We start from the raw sequence: 21,435 nt of genomic DNA, 5'->3' as shown, positions 1-21,435 counted from the left end.
GTGGTCAAATGGCCTCCTTTGCTGCACATTTCTATGATAATAATTCACCTCTTGGGAATATCATCACCTATAATAATCTAATCTATTTCAACCACTTCTCAGTGGCGGGTGGGGGGGAATGACATAATGGAATTGGTTGTGTGGCAAAATCATTGGAACAATTATTTGCTACAGTTTACTATTTAGAGGCTATTCTTTCAGCTATAAATGAAGATTCATTAGATTTGAATGATAATGTTTCATAAAAATCAGATGAAAGAGATGATCAGCCTTGATCAGAGAGTAAAAGAGAAAGCTCAAGGGACTGAATGTCCTACTCCAATGTTTCTATAGTCTACAGCCTCCAGAATTTTGACATAGTTTAACTCCAGTCATCATGCAACAGCACAAACTTAGATTCAAGGAAGGAGCAATTAAAATTTTGCTATGAAATTTCTGTTCTAAACAAGGACTTTGTTATGATCAAGACTGGTAGTTAGGATGCCGTTTCTTGAAGAATAGATGAGACATATAGAAAGATTTCAACTTGGGAGAAAACAGTTCCCTATTAGACTTTCACATTCGAGGATTTTATGTAACTACAAGGCCAGACTCTTGGCATAACTTGTATTTATGTTCTTTGGCTTTTTTTTTCATACACTGAAAGCTTTATGGAACTTTTTCCAGAGGTAAGAAGTGTTGATTTGTTGAAGTCATTGGAGAATAAATAACTGGAATTCTTTATTTAAAGAAGTTCTATTTCCATAGAAGTACTAATACATATGTTTTGTAGGTCTCTGAAGGTTCATATGTAATTTAGAATATATAACAAGAATAATTTAAGCTGTATAGCTGGAACAATTAAATAAATAAAACGAAAACTAAAATTCTTAGCTTGTAAAAGTGTCTTTTTTTCACTGCATCTAGATTACCTTGTCAAATTTAATTCCACTCATTTGATAGGGTGTATTAAAACCCTGACAAGTCTAGGGAAGAGCCATTTCCTTGCTGTTAAGTTTAATGTCTATAGTGCTTTAAAGAAATACCTTTCACACGAGGAAGGGATTAAGCAAGAAAACAGGCAATTAAGCCTGATTGGCAATGGAGGAATAGAGGGCATTGGTGCACTTAATAGAAACAGAGGCATTCTCAAGCATCAAACCTCATTCTTTTCCCAGAGGGTTGTTAGGTGCCAGTGCATGCAGTGAATGTGAACTTCTTGTTTTTTTTTTAATGAAAAGGAACCCAACAAGTTTCTGAGATTCATCGATATCTCTAGTCATAGGAGGTCTGAGGCCCAGCTCAGATGAGTGATAACTGTAGCTGCAGTCTCCAGGAACATATTTGATTGTTTTTGGGGTCAGAGAGTGATTTGTCAGTTGGTTTATAAATTGTTCTAAGGGTTTTCCTTTGTTTGCTTTTCATGGTTATTTGAAGGGATAGAGGGAGTTGATGGTACTTCTACATTGCACAATGTAAGGATGGAACAGCTAATTTCTTTTCCTGTCCTCCTTTCTATCATCAGATGTTCATAATTTATAGTATCCACAGTACCACAGGAAACTAAGCAGATAATAAATGCCAAGTGACATTCACATCCAAAGAATAAATCATATTTTAAAAAATTCTTGTAGATTGCTATTGCCATCTTATGATAATTGTTGATGCAAAAATAGGCAGGTAAAGCAATTCAATATGCTGATTATTTAATTCCCACTGAAATGTCTAAAATATTTATACAATTTTCTATAAAACCTTCTATTTAAAATATACAAAAGAATTATACTGCAAATATGGTTTCTAAAATTGAAAACAGTGTTATTTATTTTTCAGCTTCTGCTTTAGTTGTGGCTACAGCATAGACTAATATCTGTATTCCAAAGGCATTTATATGGTTGGGACTAGCTAAGATGGTCATCCTGACAATGAAAACTTTTAATAATCGAAAAAATGATCTTGAGGGTTTCAAGTGATGGGGTTTATGGAGTATTTTCTATAGTAGCTTGGTTCATTGGGGAAATTGCTCTGGTTGGGAGTGGGGAGGTGGGGGGTTGGGGGTGTAGGAGCAGAAATTAATGATGTTGCACATTGGAAAAATGATCTTTATATTTTGTGTGGATGGTGTTTGGAGAAACGTGTAAGTTTTATTGGTGGGCTTGTTGTAGCCATGTGACCTCTTCTGTAAGTGGCTTTGTGTGTAGTTTGTGGCATCATTAGATACATCACTTGAAATATGGTGCAAGAATAATGCAGTTAAAAAGTATGAATTTTCAGAGCTGGTAGAGAATGAGTTTCTGTGAAAAGGACAGCTAGAATAGTTTAAAAAAAGAATAGCATTCTGCAACTTTGAATTGTTGAATGAGTCAAAATAGCTGTTCATTTTCCACTTTCTGCTGCTGTGGAAATTAAAGGAAATATCAGACAGAATTTAAATGTTTTCCGCTCAGTTGCAAACAGCTGAAGAATTATTTTTAAAACCTGAGCAAATAATAGTAGCAACACTGGTATTACTGTTAGGGAAAGTGTGTTACAAGATGTATGCATCCTAGATCCCACTGAAGAGTAGAAAAGTGCGACTGCAGAGATTTTGAGGATTGTGAACACACACTTTGAGTTCCATATTAATATTACTTAGGAACCATATGTGTTCAATGTCAGAATTCAGGGAGGTTGAAGACTGTTAATCATATACCGCTGATATGCCTAGCTGAATCCTGAAAATTTGAAAATCTGATAGATGATATCATCCGATAGGTTTTTTTTTAGGCATAAGGGATCCTGCTGAGAGAGCAGGTCCAGTGTGAGAAGCGAAATTTATGCTTAATCTTGCAACATGTGTGTAAGCTGTGACATTTTCTATCATCAGCTAAAGTGTATTAATGGGCTAATCGATGTGGCTTTTTATTGTGCTAAGAGCCATTCCAAGGTTAATGAGATCAACTTACAGGGAAAAAGGAAGAAATACTTGCAGAAAAGATATCAAAAAGGTCAAGGGTGGAGAGGTGGGGCTAGATATTCCAGAAGATGTCACTTAAAGGAAATCGAAGTACATCTGGTGTGGGAGAAGCAGTGTCCCAACTACAAGAAACTGAATCTTATTGCATGCAAGTGCTTAGTTACAAAGAAGCAAAACAAGCCTATAAAAATGGCTGCTGGAGAAATGTCAGCTGATGGTTCTAATGAAACAATCTATGCAATACAACAGGTTGGCAGCATCAGATCTAAAGGCAATAAATCATGGGGACTGTTAAAATTATGACTGCAGAAGGAGAGCATCAAGTAAACGTCCAGTACTTTGTGCAACATTGTGAGCTTCACAAATGATTATGCAAATTTGCTCAAGATGGTGAAATAAAAATCAAACCACATGTAGTAAGGTTAAGGCTATCTGATAGAATGATATTCATTTCAGAGGGGAAACAAAGATGAAAGTCCACTGCAACAGGAAGAATGAAGAGCTGGAGTTCCAAGAAGTATATAGTAGTAGCAAAATATACCGGTCTTATCCGAAATCAGTCTAAATCTTGGACTAGTAATGCTACTAATGCCAGAAGATACTTGTAGCAATTTGGAGTCCACCAAGTCAGTAACTGCTGAAAGATTGCAAATATATTTTTACAGGCCTAGGATGATTTCCTGATCAATAATGTATCCAATCAGACAAGTTTGAGAGAAAATCTCAGTATCCACTGAGGAGAATTCCCATTCTGTAAAGTACAGCCTAAAGGAGAAGACAGATGAGGTGGAAAAGAAGGGAATAATCAAACAAGTGACAACTTTTGGATTTGCAATATGGTAATAGTTTAAAAACCTGGAAAATTGAGTATGTGTTAACGGGGCTTGAAACACTTGGAAAGGATCTGTCTACCCTATACCATAATGAAATTTTGCTGTAACTTGCTAAGGCAAAGTCCTTTAATACTCACATTGCAAAGGATAGTTACTGGAAAGTGAAGCTAGATGAAAGCAGCTTTCTAATTTCATTCAGAATGCCATATGGGAAATAAAAATGGTTGTGCATGCCTTTTGAAAATTCTATTGTTCCAGAAGCATAGCAATACTACATGACATGGTAAGTGATCTTCCTGGGGTGGAAGCTATTATGGATGGTCCATTTTATGGACATGGAAACACAATGGAAGAATCTATTGCAGACCACATCAGAAGCTAGTACAACTGCTGGAGAGAACTCAACAGATAAACCTGACGGTGAACAAGTGGAGGATGTAATTGGAATTGCCAGAACTCTAGTACCTAGGTCATTGCTTTACCCAGATCCTGACAAGGTAAGAGCTGGACCAGAGGTACAACAAATTGATTGTAAAAGCAATGCAATGATTTGTTTGATTCATGAATTACTTAGCAAAGTTCTAATTTAGCATCAGAATGTGAACTTCTTTGCAATCTTATTGTTACTTAGAGGGGCGCAAAACAAGAAGCAGCTTTCACCAGAATTAAACAACTAGTGGTGACAACACTGTGCTGAAGTAGTGGAGTGTCAATCGTGAAGTCATCTTGCAGTTTAATTTCAGTGATGCAAGACTTAGAGCAATCCTTATGCAGCAAGGATTGTTGCTACTTGTATTTTGCACTCAGATCAAACACACACTAGATGATCCTATTCTATTCTCTTTGCTTGCGAGTATTTTAATTCATACCTGTTTGGGATAGATAATATTACAATGGAATACATATGGTGATATGAAAGAGAAGCATAAGTAGGCCATTTGGTCCCTCAAGTCTGCTTTGCCACTCAATGAGATCCCTACTGTCCTGAGATTACATCCATGAGAAACAGGAGCTTTTATAAAAGTGGATGTTGATAGAGCTCTTCTTAACTTGCAAGTGATTGTTTAACAGTCCACATTAAATTATCGGTTTAAAGGTGATTTTATTTTATGTAAGTATCCTTACTCTTTGCTTCTTGGGATTTATTAATTTATTTCCATGATCCTAGCTAGCCCTGCTCAATTACTGATATTACATACATAAGCCTCACTCGATCTATCACAGAGTTATTTCCACATCATCATGAATGTATGAGGCTTACTTGATAATCTTAACTGTTTATTGTTGGGAGCATTGTGAGCATGGAACATGGTTATTATACTCAGAATGAATACAACTGCAGGTATCAGGTTGGCAGCGAGAACAAGAAATAAATAATCCCTTGCTGTCTCTTCATTTAATGTCAGCGTGACTCAGGAAGCCTGTTCCTAAATGGGCATCTTTACCCTTAACATTAGAATGTGTAACTCTAGGGGAGGAAAATTCTTCTTAATTGACATCAGTTTGAGGTATTGTGCTGAGTGTTCAGCAAAACAAAAATGGCTATTTTCCAGCTAGCCAATAGCAAGCAACTTAAGCATCTTTTATTGACAGATTCAAGCAGAAGCTGTGAGTGGATGTTCCAGTCAAAACATTTTACAGTATCTGTCAAAGAAACTCAGACATAGTTTAAACTAATTAGTATTACTCTCATTGAGAGGAGCTGAAATTCCTTTGAGAGTCTGGGAAACTATTCTGCTGCAAAAATTTAATCTTTGAAGATTTATTGTAGTTTTGAGCCAATGTTTTTAGCTTTCTGAGGATATGAATTGCTCAGACCACTGGATAACTCTGTTGGCAAATGTGGAATGTTTAAAAGAGGTACAGTGCTCCTGACCATCTCAAAAACAGCAAGCCGTAAACAGGAGAGTCATAACTTAGAATCATAGAATTCCTACAGTATGGAAACAGGCCCTTCGGCCCAACAAGTCCACAGCGACCCTTGGAGCATTCCACCCAGACCCATCCCCCTATAACTCACCTAATCTATAGACCCCTGAACACTATGGGCAATTTAGCTCAGCCAATCCATCTAACCTGCACATCTTTGGACTGTGGGAGGAAACCGAAACACCCGGAGGTAACCCACGCAGACATGGGGAGAATGTGCAAACTCCACACAGACCGAGGGTGGAATTGAACCCAGGTCCCTGGCGCTGTGAGGTAGCAGTGCTAACCACTGAGCCTCTGAGCCGCCCTTAAGAACAAAGTTAATTGAATTAAGCCACATAGAGCAAAAAAAATTCCAAAGTTCAGTTAAAATTCACAACATTTCATTTTATGAAGTAAGCTGCACCCTAATGTGAATTATGCTACTGAAAAGCATAGCATCATGTGGAACGAGGGTTTTCTTTCATATGAAGAAAACTTGGTCAAACTTTACCCAAGTAAAGATTCTGAGTGCGTATGATTTTCTAGTTGGTAACAAAATATTATTGATATCATTACAATATTTTAAACATGGAATTGTTTTCTATTTGTAGTAGGCTTTAGGTAAGCATGAAATAAGAGAGGAAAAATAAAAGAGAAACATGAAATAAGATTGGGAAATCTATCCGAGGTCTGCCAAAATGGTGGCAGAGTAGGGCTCTTGAGCTGGACCTCCTCTGCTCCATCCGTTTCTTTTCTTCTTTTTCCCTCTTCATGTATTTCTTTCCTTTCTACTTACCTCCAGTCCTCAGACAGCATCGGAGACAGCAAGTTGAGCCAGCGCGGACTCGATGCGAAGCCCAGTGGGGACTCCCGGCCTTAGGTGAAACCCAACACAGACCCACCTGCTCCACCTGCTTTTCTTTCTCTACTTCTCTGCTTTAGAAGGACTGTAATGCTGAACTTTCAATTCTTTTTATTTATTCATTTTGTGGGATGTGGGCGTCGCTGGCTGGCCAGCATTTCTTGCACCTCCCTAGTTACCCTTGAAAAGGTGGTGGTGAGCTGCCCCCTTGAACAGCAGTCCACCTGCTCTGGCTTGACCCACAATGCCATTAGAGAAGGAATTCCAGGATTTTGACCCAGTGACAGTGAAGTCAGGATGGTGAGTGGCTTGGAGGGGAACTTGAAGGTTGGTTGATTTATTGTCACGTGTGCTGAAGTACAGTGAAAAGCTTTGTTTATGAGCAGTACAGGCAGATAATAGTAAGCAAGGATGTACAAATCAAAAAGATTTAGACAGAGGTATACAGGTTACATCGCCAAGGGCATGCACTAGACGAGATCAATGTTAGGAGGATCAGCATTATTTGAGGCTACAGAGGCTATTCATCAGTCTAATCACAGCCAGGCAGAAGCTGTTCCTGAACCTGCTCATGCATGTGTTCAGGCTTCTGTATCTTATGCCTGATTGGAGAGGTTGTAGGAGAGCATTACCGGGGTGGGATGCGTCTTTGATGATGTTGGCAGCTTTTCTACAGCAGCGAGCCATGTAAATGGAGTCCATGGATGGAAGGTTGGCTTCCATGATGGTCTGGGCTGTGCATACCACCTTCTGTAGTTCCTTATGGTCCTGGGCAGAGCAGTTGCCGTACCACGCTGTTACGCACCCAGACAGTATGCTTTGAATGGTGCATCTCTAGAAGTTGGTGAGGGTCCTTATGGACATGCTAAATTTCCTCAGCTGCCTGAGGAAGAAGACGCATTGTCGTGCATTCCTGATTGTGCATTTACGTGGGGAGCCCAGGATAGGTTGTTGGTTATCGTCATTTTGAGGAACTTGATGCTCTCCACCCTCTCAACCTCAATGCCATTGATGTAGATGGGGGCGTGTTCTCCTCCTTCCTTTCTGAAGTTAATGATTAGTTCTTTAGTTTTGCTGGAGTTGAGAGAGGGTTTGTTTTCTTCGCACCACGTCACCAAGCCCTCCATCTCCCTTCTACATTTTGACTCGTTGTTGTTAGATAGCCATCTCACTAAGGTGATGTCGTCAGCAAACTTGGAGATACCGTTTGTTTGGAATTTGGCAACACAGTCGTGAGTGTACAGGGAGTACAGTAGGGGACTGAGGGCGCATCCTTGGGGAGCTCCAGTGTTGAAGGTTATCGTGGAGGAGGTGCAATTGCCTGTATTCACTGATTGCAGTCTGTGGGTCTAGTTGCAGAGGGCAGAGTCGAGACTAAAGCCATGGAGTTTGGAGGTCAGTCTGGAGGGACTAATGGTGTGGGAGGCAGAGCTGTATTCAATCAACAGGAATCTGACTTAGGTGTCTTTGTTGTCCAGATATTCCAAGGATGAGTGCAGGGCCAGGGATATAATCCACTGTAGACTTGTTACATTGGTAGGCAAATTGTAGGGGATCGAAGCAGGTTGGGAGACTGGAATTGATGTGGGCCATGACCAGCCTTTTGAAGCACTTCATGATTATTGAAGTCAGAGCTACTAGGCGGTAGTCATTAAGGTACATTGCATCTGCTGTCTTAGGTATGGGGATTATGGTAGTGGTGGGGACTTTTGCTTGTAGGAAGGAGAGATTGAAGATGTCGGTGAATATCTCTGCCAGGATCTGAGTGCTCGACCGGGGACACCATCCGGGCCCATTGCCTTCCTTGGGTTGTCTCCCAGAAAGACCGATCTGACGTCTGCAGCAGTGATGGAAGGAAAAGTTGTGTCTGGGGCCATCGGAGCAGGCGTCATCTCACTACTGGCATTCTGCTCAAACCAAGCAGAGAAAGCATTGAGTATGTCAGGGAGGAATGTGACTTTGTGCACTATCTTGCTGTGCCTCATTTTCTATCCTGTGATGTTGTTTAAGCCTTGCCGTAGCCACTGGGATTCTGTTTGGAAGGTTTGGGTTGGTAGTTTGGTTTGGTACTGCCTCTTGGCATCCCTGATAGCTTTGTGGAGATCATATCTGGGTTTCATATTGGTCTGGGTCATCCAACTTGAATGCTGTATGTCTGGTCTTCAGTAGGGAATGGATTTCCTGGGTTCGTCCAAGGTTTATGGTTGGGGAACACTCGGATTGACTTCTTTGGTACACAGTCCTCCATGCATTTGCTAATGAAGTCCGTGAACGTGGTGACATACTCGTCTAGGTTTTCCGCTGAGTACTTGAACATGGTCCAGTCCACTTATTCCAAATGGTGGTGTTCCCATTTCTCTGCTGCCCTTGGCCCTCTAGATGGAAGTGGTCATGGGTTTAAAAGGTGCTGTCTGAGGATCTTTGGTGAATTTCTGCAGTGCATCTTGTACACACTGCTGCTACTGAGTGTCAGTGGAGGTTGTGGGATGCTTGTGGATGCAGTGCCAATCAAGCGGGCTGCTTTGTCCTGGATGGTGTTAAGCTTCTTGAATGTTGTTGGGGCTGCACCCATCCAGGCAAGTGGGGAGTATTCCATCACATTCGTGACTTGTACCTTGTAGATGGTGGGCAGGCTTTGGGGAGTTAGGAAGTGTGAGCTACTTGCCATGGTATTCCTAGTCTCTGACTTGCTGTTGTGGCTACTGCATTTATGTGGTGAGTCCAGTTGAGCTTCTGGTCAATGGTAAGTCCCAGGATGATGAAAGTGGGGGAATCAGTGATGGTAACACGGTTGAATGTCAAGGGGCTGTGGTTAGATTGGTGATGGTCATAGCCTGGCAATTGTGTGGTACAGATGTTACTTGCCACTTATCAGCCCAAGCCTGGATATTGTCCAGATCTTGTTGCATTTGAACACGGACTGCTTCTGTGTCTGAGGAGTCGCTGAACGTTTTTAATGTATACTTAAGATTTTGTACCTTGGCACTTTTGTACCTAAGATGGCATTGGAACTGGCGACTTTATGCACTTTTCACTTACTCATGTATCCCTGTACTTGAGTACATGTGACAATAAAATCTAATTCTAGTTCTAACCCCAGATCATATCCAACATTATAAGAGAGTAGACTCATAGAAGTCACAGTGGCAGAAGCAATTGTGTTGTTTTAAAGAGAGTTATCTGCTTGGGACACAACGGTATTAAGAGAATTATGAAATGGGGTGAAATTGACTTTAAAACATATGACGCTGCATGTATGTGTGACACCGTGCCAGCAGGCCAAATGAGGGTTAATTGGCCTACTCCAGCTCCTATGTTCATGTGCTTATTTCTATCAGAAATGGTGAAGATTTTGCTGCATTTAATATTAATCCATAAGAATTGCAAACTATTTCAAACTATTTTCACTGTTTTCTCTGTTCATCTTTTTTTGAGACATACACCAATTCCCCTAGAACAACTGGAGAGTAATTACAACGACATCATCTGTGTTCTGCTCAACATCAGATTTTTTCTTTTGTTCTTTAGCCATATCTAATGTACCTTTGAAAATCCGTAGACCAAATAGATATTTTCTATTTCTGAGTTCTGAGAAAGGGTCACTTGACCCGAAACGTTAACTCTGATTTCACCTCACAGATGCTGTCAGACCTGCTGAGGTTTTCCAGCACCTTATGTTTTTGTTTCTGATTTACAGCATCTGCATTTCTTTCGGTTTTTATTGAACAGCTCCTATTCGCCATGAGACTTGAATAAAGTATCTTGTATTGGAAATTCTACAGACTTTGATCTGAGAACGCAACTGCTCTGAAAGTAAAGGAAAACCAAAAGTTACCAACCAGTATAACAAGGTTTATAGATTAATTATTTCTATTCACTGTGGTTGAAAGTATAAATCTTCTTTTGAGTCAAACTTTGGAAGGGTATTTCAATAATTTATCAAGTTTAACACAGGACGTATGTTCCTGATGACCAGGGAAGTCCAGAACCAGGTGTCACAGTCTAAGGATATCATAGAATCATAGAATCCCTACAATGTGGAAACAGGCCCTTTGGCCCAGCAAGTCCACACCGACCCTTGGAGCATCCCAGGCCCATCCCCCTGTAACCCACCTAATCTACACATCCTTAAACACTACGGGCAATTTATCATGGCCAATCCACCTAGCCTGCACATCTTTGGACTGTGGGAGGAAACCGGAGCACCCAGAGGAAACCCACGCAGACATGGGGAGAATGTGCAAACTCCACACAGACCAGTCGCCCAAGAGTAGAATCAAACCTTGATCCCTGGTGCTGTGAGGCAACAGTGCTAACCGCCGAGCCACCTTCGGCCATTTCAGACTGAAGTGAGGAGAAATTTCTTCACTGAGAGAGTGGTGAACCCATGGACTTCTCTGCTGTAGAAAGTGGTTAGACCAAAAGTCCTTGAGACCAAGGAATTAGAGATATTTCTTCAGACTAAAAGGATCAAAGGATTTGGGGAGAATGTAGAGAAAAGGGCACTGAGTTGGATGATCAGTCAAGATCATATTGAATGTCAGACCAGGCTTAAAGTGCAGAATAGCTCTGAACTTCAACATTTCTATGTTCTTGGGATGGCAGAGTCACAGTTATTTTTCATTTATTTCCCTGAATAGATGATAGTGCTCAGTAGAGTTACTACTGTTATGAGTTTTTCAACTCAATGTTTTAGAGGGTGTTTAGAACTAGCTATATTATCTGAAGGAGAGACAATCGAGCAGCTAGGGCATTTGACCTGGTTCTAGTCCGCATATTTACTTTAGTTTTTCCAAATGTCATGCTGAGATTGAACCTCACTGGGTAGCTAGTCACATGGGTTGGATGTCTTACGAAGCAGGGCTGATCAACTGATCTAAACCTGGAACTAAGAGGATCTTTTTTGGGATTCTCAGCCAGTAGTGAAACAGACCTGATTTTTTTTTGCTGTTCCACAGGCTCTTGAAATAATCAGTGTGCTTGAGTGAGTAGCAGACAGAACTGCAGAAAAGCAGGAGAATCCCTTGATCTGATCTGGTGTACTGAAGCTCAAAACATGTTTGTGCTACTCAATGATATATTTTACTCACATCTACCAAATTTCCCAGCTTATATTTGGAGACTGTATAAGGTTGCTTGACATTGTGGTATAAACAGTTAATGTTTTGGGTTTTATACATCTCCTTTGGTAGAATAAATTTGTATTTCACCTTAATTAGTTCAGACACTCGATGAAAGATTTGACAAAATGAGAGCCCTGTAAACTAGAACAGCGAATCTAATAAGGAATTAGTGCATTCTTGTTTTTCTCTTTAACCTTCCTTAGTTGTTAGTGTTTTATGATAGGTCAGAACCCCAATATGTTCATAGAATTTTTTGCTTTAAATTCCAAAATGTGTTGTTTCTAAAAGGAAGACTGCTACAGAAAAACTGCAGATTGAGTTCAGTGATTGTCTGACAAAGTCCTGTAAGAAGACAATGGAGTGTCACACATGTAAATTATCAGGCAAACTTCAGACAAGGAGTGACTTAAACAAGAAGACATAATGAAAGAGTTGACTATCTCTCCCCTCGCACAGAAAGTCACCTTTTGCAGATATATCTGTTTATCCTGTGGGAATACATAAGAACAGGGGTTTAAAAAGCTAGTCTTAATGCTACTAGTGTCAGTTATTTGTCAGGCAATGGCCAAGAGAGAATTTAACTCTCACCCCTTGATATTCAATGGTATTATAATCATTGAAGCTCCACTATCAATATCCTGGGGGTTACTGTTAACCAGAAACTGAACTGGACTGGTCAAAGGTCAGAAGCTAGGAATCTTGCAGTGGGTAATTTGCCTCCCGATGCCCCTAAACCTCTCCACCATCCACAGACCATGATGGAATACTCTCCACATGCCTTGATGAGTGCAGCTCTAACAGCACTAAAAAAGCATATCATCATCCAGGATAAATCAACCCAATTGATTGGCACCACATTGACAAATATTCACTCCTTCCACCACCAATGCTCAGTAGCAGCAGTGTGTACCATCTACTAGATGCACTGTAGAGATTCATTCCTTAGACAGTACCTTCAAACCCATGACCACTGCTCTCTAGAAGGACAAAGACTACAGATACGTAACAGTATTACTCCAAGTTCTCTTCCAAGCCATTCAGCATCATATCTTGGAAATATATCACCATTCCTCCCTGCCACTGGGTCAAAATCCTGGTAGACCCCGCCCCCCCCCATGGCATTGTGGGCCTATTTATAACACATAGACAGCAGTGGTACAAGAAGGCAGCTCACAGCCACCTTCTCAAGGGCAACTAGGGACAGGCTAATGAATGCAGGCTGTCAGTGATACCCAGATCCTGTGATCAAATTTAAAAAATGCTCATGGAACTGATTGTGCTCGCGTGTATAAGCCTGGGTTTGAATGTGCGATTGCTATGAAGACCAAGTCAAAGAACTATCCTGTAGTTACTCCAGTGTTGCAGTTGAAGACCGACCCTGACTTTGAGTGCTGCAAACCAGTTAAAATAGGAATCAGGACAATGGTACTTCAATCAGCCTTCAAAACCAAGAATCTCTAAAACAGTCTGTTCAGTTGCTAATGTCAATGTTATTGATAACCTCCACAGTATTGGCTGTAATTTGAACTTTTCGTGAATAATTTAAATGATCTGTAATTATTTCTTTAAAGCTTTTATCTTTTTGTGCTGACTTCTTATTTCCACTTTGAGTGTCTGTATGTTAACCCATTCTTTTGTTAACTCAAAGCTTGGTTAAATTGGCTTATTTTAAAACACAAATTCATTAATCTCAAAAAAGGGAATTCCCAATGGAGGGAATCCTTTTTAAAGTAATGTTTTTGAAACCAATTAAGTGGGTGAGTGAGTAAAGAAGGGATCTTGTTCGTCCCTCTTCATTCGGGAGCCCTGCTATTGTGCTATCTGAGGAAGGGTTATTCAACCCGAAACGTTATCTCTGATTTCTCTCCACAGATGCTACCAGACTTGCTGAGCTTTTCCAGCAATTTCTATTTTTGTCTCTGATTTACAGCATCCGCAGTTCTTTCTGTTTTTATCGTGCTATCATATCTGAATTGTAACAAATTGTGGAAGCTTTCCTGGGATCGTAATTATGGTAGTAATAATAGTGGCTACTCAAAGTATATGATAAGTATCCACATGCACCCACAATTTGTAATAACACTATACATGCACTACATTGTTTAAATTTCACTGCAGCAATCTCTGTTTGAAATTTTGAAGTATTTGGTGCTTTCATTTTATTAGGATTCATTGTAAGCACACATTATTTAGTCTGTGCCAATGTTGCGGATAGAAGATTATGATTATAAAATAATTTTGAGATGATTTTAATTTACAGACCAAAGTTGCCTAGACCGAGGTCTCTTTGCGGATTGTGCTGAGCAGCAGCCCTATGTGGAACGAGAGTAGGCAGTCCTGCCAGCAATCAGCAGACACTTTTAACAGCTCCTGGAAGCTGGATGCCAGGGCAATTCAGGCACTGTTTACCAATGTACTGTTGAATCATGTTGCTGATGCTTTCAGTTTTATAATACAAAATAATATGGTATTTTTTTGCTTTCAATGATTATTAATTAATTGATTTTGTTTTAATCATTCTAGTATTGTTATGAAGAGTTATGTCAGTGTATGAGTCAGACATTTCACTTCAGCTTATGGTCTGCACTGATAAAATATGTGCATTTGATACACTTTTAAATCTTTATAGAACTGTCTTCATACTTGGTTGCTTAAAAGCACTTCCCATAAGCATACATTGTGCCTTTCAGTAATCATTCTGTGTAGATGTGCCTGCCTGAAGATTAGCAATCAAGCTGTTAAGGGAGCAGATGAACTTTTATCCCTGAGCGAATCAGCCACCCTTTTTCAGGCAAAGAAAATCAAGCAGAGTGTAAAATAGAGGTAGTAGGAACTGCAGATGCTGGAGAATCCGAGACAACAAGGTGCAGGGCTGGATGAACACAGCAGGCCAAGCAGCATCCTAGGAGCAGAGAGGCTGACGTTTCGGGCCTAGACCCTTCATCAGAAAAGCCACTTTATTTTATTAAGTAGGCTTATGGTGAGGGGTGCAGGAACAAACTTTCACTGGGGGGTGGGGTTGCGGTGCTGCTCCTACCCATCTTCCATAACCTGGGTGGGATAGTCACAGATACTACAGCAGAATACAGCACTTTGTTGGTGTTTCCATGATCAAAGTTATAGCAGAGACCCCTGTCTTTACTCACCCCATTAAAGTGCAGGTGTTTTACAAATACTCAAATTTCAACATCTAGATGTACAGAAAAAAAGTTCATAAAAATCATTCTCTATAAGAATCTTTTTAAATTCAGACATTCGCCAGAAACTTTGCTTTTAAAATACAAAATCCTACTTAAAGATATGACAAACTCAAACAACCTTCTCATGGCTTTTGGTGCTGTTGTGTCATTATGTAATGTAAAATATCGTAACTGACCGGGAGGGAAGGAAATAAAGTAATTTCTCTGACAATATGTTGGAATTTCATAGAACTGCTGAACTTTAACCCAACCCAGATGTCAGTTGGGGGAGGGGGAGGGTCTGCTGGCCATCATTTATTACAAAATCATTAATAGATGAAAAAAAAGGGATTCATTGTAAATGCTGGAAACTTTTCATTCGGATTTCTTTTGAAGCAGAACATTTCAGACATAATAATGAATACTGCATACAAATAGAAAATTTCATCTACAAAAATGTGAACATAGAGTCTTGGAAAATTCAAGGAATCCAACAAGAGTATGACAGACATTTGTTTACAGAGATATCTTCACCATTTAATAATTTCATCTATTAATTAGTGTAACAAAACACTGTAATCTGTTGACAAAAATAAATGTTCTTTAATTAAATGGAATAATAGGTGTATATATTTGAATTTTCCATTGCAATACCCAATGATATTCAACTTTTGCGTGATGGCACTATGACAAGGTCCCGTTTTAAAGCAGTCATGACGCTGAAGGGCACCTTGAAAGATTTTGTTCCAAAAAGGCAGCATAACTGCAAGAAAAACAAGATGCTGGAAATACTCAGAAGATCAAGCAGCGTTGTGGGGATAGAAATATTATTGATGCTTCAAGATGGTGACCTATCCTTGGAACTGACACAATTTGAGAATTCACAATTTTTATCAAGTACAAAGCGGGGGAAGGAGGAGAAGGAAAAGGAGAACAAAAGGAAGATCAGTGATAGGATTGAAGGCAGGACTACAGAATAACAAAAGAAGTAAGGTGCAAGGAACAAAACTTGTAATGGACATGTCAAGAAACAAAAGACGGGCCCAGAGAAACTGCAAATGGGAATGGTTCAAACATCAAAAACAACTGCTGTTTATGTGTTGAGATGCCAACAACCATCAGCTCGTATTTGGGGTAATTTTTGCCATCATTCCCTTTCCTTGATGGTTCTAAGTGTCTACTTGATTAACAGTGGTTAAGGAAAACCACTATTGACTCTTAACACAAAGAGGCTTGTGTCTTAAATAAGATGTAGTTTATTGCATAAAAGCAATTAGGTGCATGTTGTATTAGTGAGATAGACATTGTCACTAAGAGAAACAAATGCAGAGGATGCTGGAGAAACTCAGCGGGTCTGGCAGTATTTGTGGAGAAAGAAACAAGAACTAACATTTCAATTCCAGTATGACTGGTCTTCAGAACTGCTTCAGTTTGGAACGATACAGTTGCATTAAATTGGGGAAAAGAAAGGAACAAGTAAATTGCTGTTTCGCTTGGTGATGTAATTGTGTTTAAAGTATGAGACTTGTCAGGGTTAGTTGGGCAGATCCCAATGAGGTTGTAGGTGGTGTGGGAGGGTTTAGCCATTGAGGGAAGGGGGAGGCTTTTCCAAGGAAGCAGTCCTCATGAATCTTCAAAGGGGCTGCTAGCAATGGTCATTTGAGGCCCTTGTGTGACCAATAATTGACTACTTAAGGACCTGACTCAACCTACAATTGGGAGGGCCATCTTCATGTTCCCTTGCCTGACTGAATTGGAGGGAGTTGGGAATGCGCCAGACATTACGCTCATCACCTTTCCTCCCAGTTGTGTGTACTGTAGCCCCTACACCCAACCTCCCAGCAAACTCCTGAGGGCAAAATTAAATTCCCACCTAAATATGGAATCTAATCTGACTTTGAATTGAGACTATTTCACCCAGGAGCTATTGCTCCATTTCGTTCCAGTGTTTTGGCCATATTCTGAGACTAGCTTCAAGCTGTAATTAGATGTGGCTAGAACTGTATCAAAAATCTGACTGCCCCTTTGTCAGGTTTGAAAGTAGGATGTGAACCAAAGTGGATGACTAGCAGGACCCTGGACAACATTTCAATGATGGCTGCCATTTAAGAGGACTCTGTAGGGGGTCACTGCCCATTCGAGGATGGCAGCCCGCCTCCCAGATCTGCCGGACCAGTCAGATGGAAGTGGCTACAGTGGAGGAAGAAGACCAAGAAGCTCACAGGCCCTGCTGATTGGAGGTGTGCACCCTATAGTGGCAATACCATAGTTTCAGGGGCTATCATTGCCATCAGTGACCCCTCTGTAGGCTATGGATTGGCCATAAAGGAATAGTCCCACCCAGGGACCTGCTGAAAGGCTGTTATAGGCAGTTTCCTAACTCAGCCCCTCCTAATGCTGGTAAAATGCCAGTGGGGATGGAAGTGGCTGAGAATTGGTTTGAATGGTTTAATTAGGTGGTGGGTGCCTACATGACAAAGATTCCACCTGTGAAAATATCCCATAGCAATACAAAGCTCCTCCTCTCCTGAAGCCATTTTACAAGATATCCCAGCCCATCCTGAGAGAGCTAATAACATTCAGTCAATATATAATTGCACAGGAAAGCTAAGCAATGAGCTGATCCATTGAGAAAAAACTTCCGCAGTTGAGCCTGTGTTTGCAAGGTAATCCATCGGCATGTATCTTTTTGAAAGCACAAAGCATCCAGCTGACAGGCAGCTCATTTGCTAATTTGGAGACTGTATAAAACTTCTCAGCATGTGTGATGTTGAGCTCTATGGGCGTTCTATGCAATTAGCATTTGGTTTCCGTTCAGTAGTATCGCTAGGATTTGGCTTCTGTTTCACCCCACATTAATCAAATTAACAAAGATGCTCCTAAATATTGAAACTGTTACAAGTTGGCTCGCTTATGCAATATTCCTATTGAATTTGATCCATTTGATTGTCCAAAATGGTGACTGATTTTCCTCAATGGACAATAGAATTAGAATTAGTAAGATTTTATTGTCACATGCACTCAAGTATAAGAATGCAGGAGTACAGGTAAATGTGTTACCCAGCCATTCGCTGGTGCCGTCTTGGTTAAAAAAAACATAAATCATGAGATGTGGGCATCACTGGCTGAGCCAGCATTTATTGCCCATCTCAAATTGCTCTTGGGAAGGAAGACTTGCCTTCTTAAACCACTGCAAGCATGTGGTGTAGGTACATGTACAGTGCTGTAAAGGAGGAAGTTCTAGGATTTCATCCCAGTAATGGGGGAAGGATCATTGATACAGTTTGTGTTTGTGTCGGAGCTTATAGGAGATGGTGTCCCCATGCACTTGCTGTCCTTGCACTTTTAGATAGATTTAGAAGGTGCTGCTGAGTGACCCTTGGTGAGTTGTTGCAGGATATCTTGTAGATGGTACACACTGCTGCCACTCTTTGTGAGTAGTGAAGGGAGTGAACTTTTGAAGGTATTAGATGGGGTGCCAATCAACCTGCTCACTTTGCCATGTATGATATTGAGCTTTTTGAGTGTTGCTGGAGCTGTAAGTGGAGGACATCCCATTTTATTGGATCTTCTAGATGGGCTCTGACAGTTCGGACATGAGCTACTTACTGCAAAATTCCTAGGCTCTGACCTGTTTTTGTGGCCGAAGTATTTATGTGGCTGGTCGTTCAAATTCTGATCGATGATAAATGCCAGGTGTTCCTTTTTTATATGTGCTCAAAATGTTTAATCAATGAACACCCATCATTTCAATTACCTCGCTGATGTGATTAACATGACACTAACAATGTGTATTTTTACATGCATGTTGTCTGGGCTTATGGATAGTTTTTGTAAAGACTACAATATTCTTCCAATCACATGACATGTCTCTCATTCTTACCAGTTGCCACAGGAGTATGTTAGAAGGATTTACAGACTGATACAGTGTTGCAAGTGCTCTTTTTGTTTGGCTGTCAAGCCCAAGGCTGGGGCTGGAGCTTGGAGCTTTGATCTCAGAGACAGAGATACTACCCAGTGTGCCACAAAGGTGCCTCTTTCGGCCATACATCAGGTTGGTTAAGATACATACACAATAATTGGACATAAAGCAGGTGCCATTAACCAGGATTATGAAAGTGTAAGATTTACTTAGATTTAAACTGCAGGTTGTCTGGTTTTGCTATCACCTAAAGTCTGGGAGAGGAAATCAGAAGGAATTATTGGCTCAGGAATGTTCCAGGAAGTGGTTAAAACAGTTTTCTCTCAAAGCTTTAGTTCTTGGCTTTCTGTTACTTTTGTGTCGGTGGGATTGTTTAGGTTAGGTGATGACGTAGCTGTGTTGCTACTATGGGTGGATAGGCTTCCAGAACTTTGAATGTGATCGTGAAGTTCCGCGTAGATTAACTTTGGATTCCACAGTAGACGTCAATGCTACCATAAGAGACATGGAAGAAACATGCATGGAATCACAGATGAAAGTCAGTTTGAGCCTATCACCTGGAATAAATATTTCTGAAAGAAAAACTGCTTAGTAACATTTAATTTGTGAAATTTGTTTGTGCCTTTGGCTGGATAATTCCCCTTTATTTTGTATTTGTGTAGTGTTATATTTAAGAGACCTTGGCAGGAGTTGTTCAGTTGTGATTCTGAACACTTTGACAGCTCACCTTCAATCTGAATCTAAAAGCACCCTCAATCATTATTTCCGATTTAAATGCGTATTTTCTGCTCACTTGTGTGGAGCTAGAGTGATGCTTACCTAAATGCAGTAAAATTCCATGTAGCTGTAGTTTCATCAATCTTAAAGTCAGTTGAATAGCATTTCCACGTGGAAAAGTTAATCATCTAAATGGATCAAAAGGGATGTGGTGTAGAATCATATTCTTGTAAATTAATGCGATATAAACTAGTAATAGGGATTTTATTGAACAACAGGATCTTACAGCACAAAAAATGTCCACAGCTTCTAATGTGCCCATGCTGCCTCTCTAAAGTAGCTTAGTTCCATTGGCATTGGAATTACATTAGGTTTCTTTGACAGCATCTCCCAAACCCCCACCCTCTACCACCTTGTAGAACAAAGGCGCAAGTGTGTGGGAACTCTAGCAGCTTCACTTTCCCTTCTAGGTCATACACTTCCTGATGGGGTCGTTATTTCTTCAGTGTTGCTGGAATCTCCCTATAGTAAACAGCATTGTGTGAGTACCTTCACCACATGACTGCAGTGATTCAAGAAGTTGACTCACAATTACCTTCTCAAGTGAAATTAGGTATGGGCAATATATGCTCCTTTTGCCAGTGACATCCATGCCCTCAAGAATGAAAAGGTTAAACATAGTTAATTGTTTCGTTAACTATTTATATTTTTAGCAGGGGCTGTAGAATCTGCAGATTTTAGATGGATTATGTTTCAAAATTTCTCCAAGAGAACACTAGATGGCGCTTCCCACCCCACGGGAATAAGATTGAAATAAGAATGAATACATTTCTGATAAATTTGGGCCATCAAGTATATCTAATCTCAAGGGTAGTGGAGTGCATCTAATTGGCTTTGTTTGCAAGAGAATTGGCATGAAAGCAACTCTATTGGAACAAGGACATATTAGACAGTAAAATACTTGTCACCTACAATGTATTGGGCTAATAATAAAATTATTACAGAATATAAAAAGACTAAATTTAGTTTCATGATGATTTGGCAAGAAACACATCTTTCTATTTTGGCATTTCTAAGCAGTTTGAAACTGTGGTCATAACTGCCATTTCAAAATAAATTCTTTTTCCTTTATTCATTTATTCCAAAATGTTAATTTTTAAAAGACAATTTGCCGTCTTTCAAAAGGAAAATCAAGTAGCAAATTTAAAAGTACTGGATTTCATGCCTGAAGCCACTGAATGACCAATATTAAATAGCAATAGAACTGGACCTATCTACAGCCAAAAAAAAATTGCATTCCAAGATTCATGCAACTGGTCAATAGCGCTGTAAGAAATGAGCAACTTGCTTTGTTTCACAGACAACATTGATTACAATCCCCAAGTGCCCTCTCAGCACCAACATAGATGCGAATAAATATAAAAGAAATGAATTAAATTGACAAACACTGTGATATGATTAATCACATGGATAATGGATGATATTTTTGTAGAAAGAAGCCAAACAGCTATAGAAGGAATCTGCACAAAACATAGGCTCGAATGTTATATCAAATAGAGTTATGAATGTCTACAGCACAGATAAAGGCCTTTTGGCCAATCAAGTCTGCACTCGTCAAAAACAACCGCCGAACTATTCTAAGATATGACACAGTGTGGAGCTGGAGGAACACAGCAAGCCAGGCAGCATCAGAGGAGCGGGAAAGCTGACGTTTCGGATCGGGACCAGAAGGGATTAATCCTTTTTTTTCAGCACATTTTTCCAGCACTTGGCCCAAAGCTACGTATGCCTTAGCATTGCAAGTGTGTATGTGAATGCTTTTAAATGTTATGAAGTTTTCTGTTACTACTGCACTTAGCAGGCAGTGAGTTCCAGATTCCCACATTCTCCTAGCTTTCAGTTCTGAAGAAGGATGAAAAAATGTTTCCTCACATCTCCTCGAAACCTCTTGTC

Source organism: Rhincodon typus, chromosome 8 (assembly GCF_021869965.1).
Source record: "Rhincodon typus isolate 14 chromosome 8, sRhiTyp1.1, whole genome shotgun sequence".
Lineage (NCBI taxonomy): Eukaryota > Metazoa > Chordata > Chondrichthyes > Orectolobiformes > Rhincodontidae > Rhincodon > Rhincodon typus.
Note: the sequence above shows the minus strand (reverse complement) of the source record.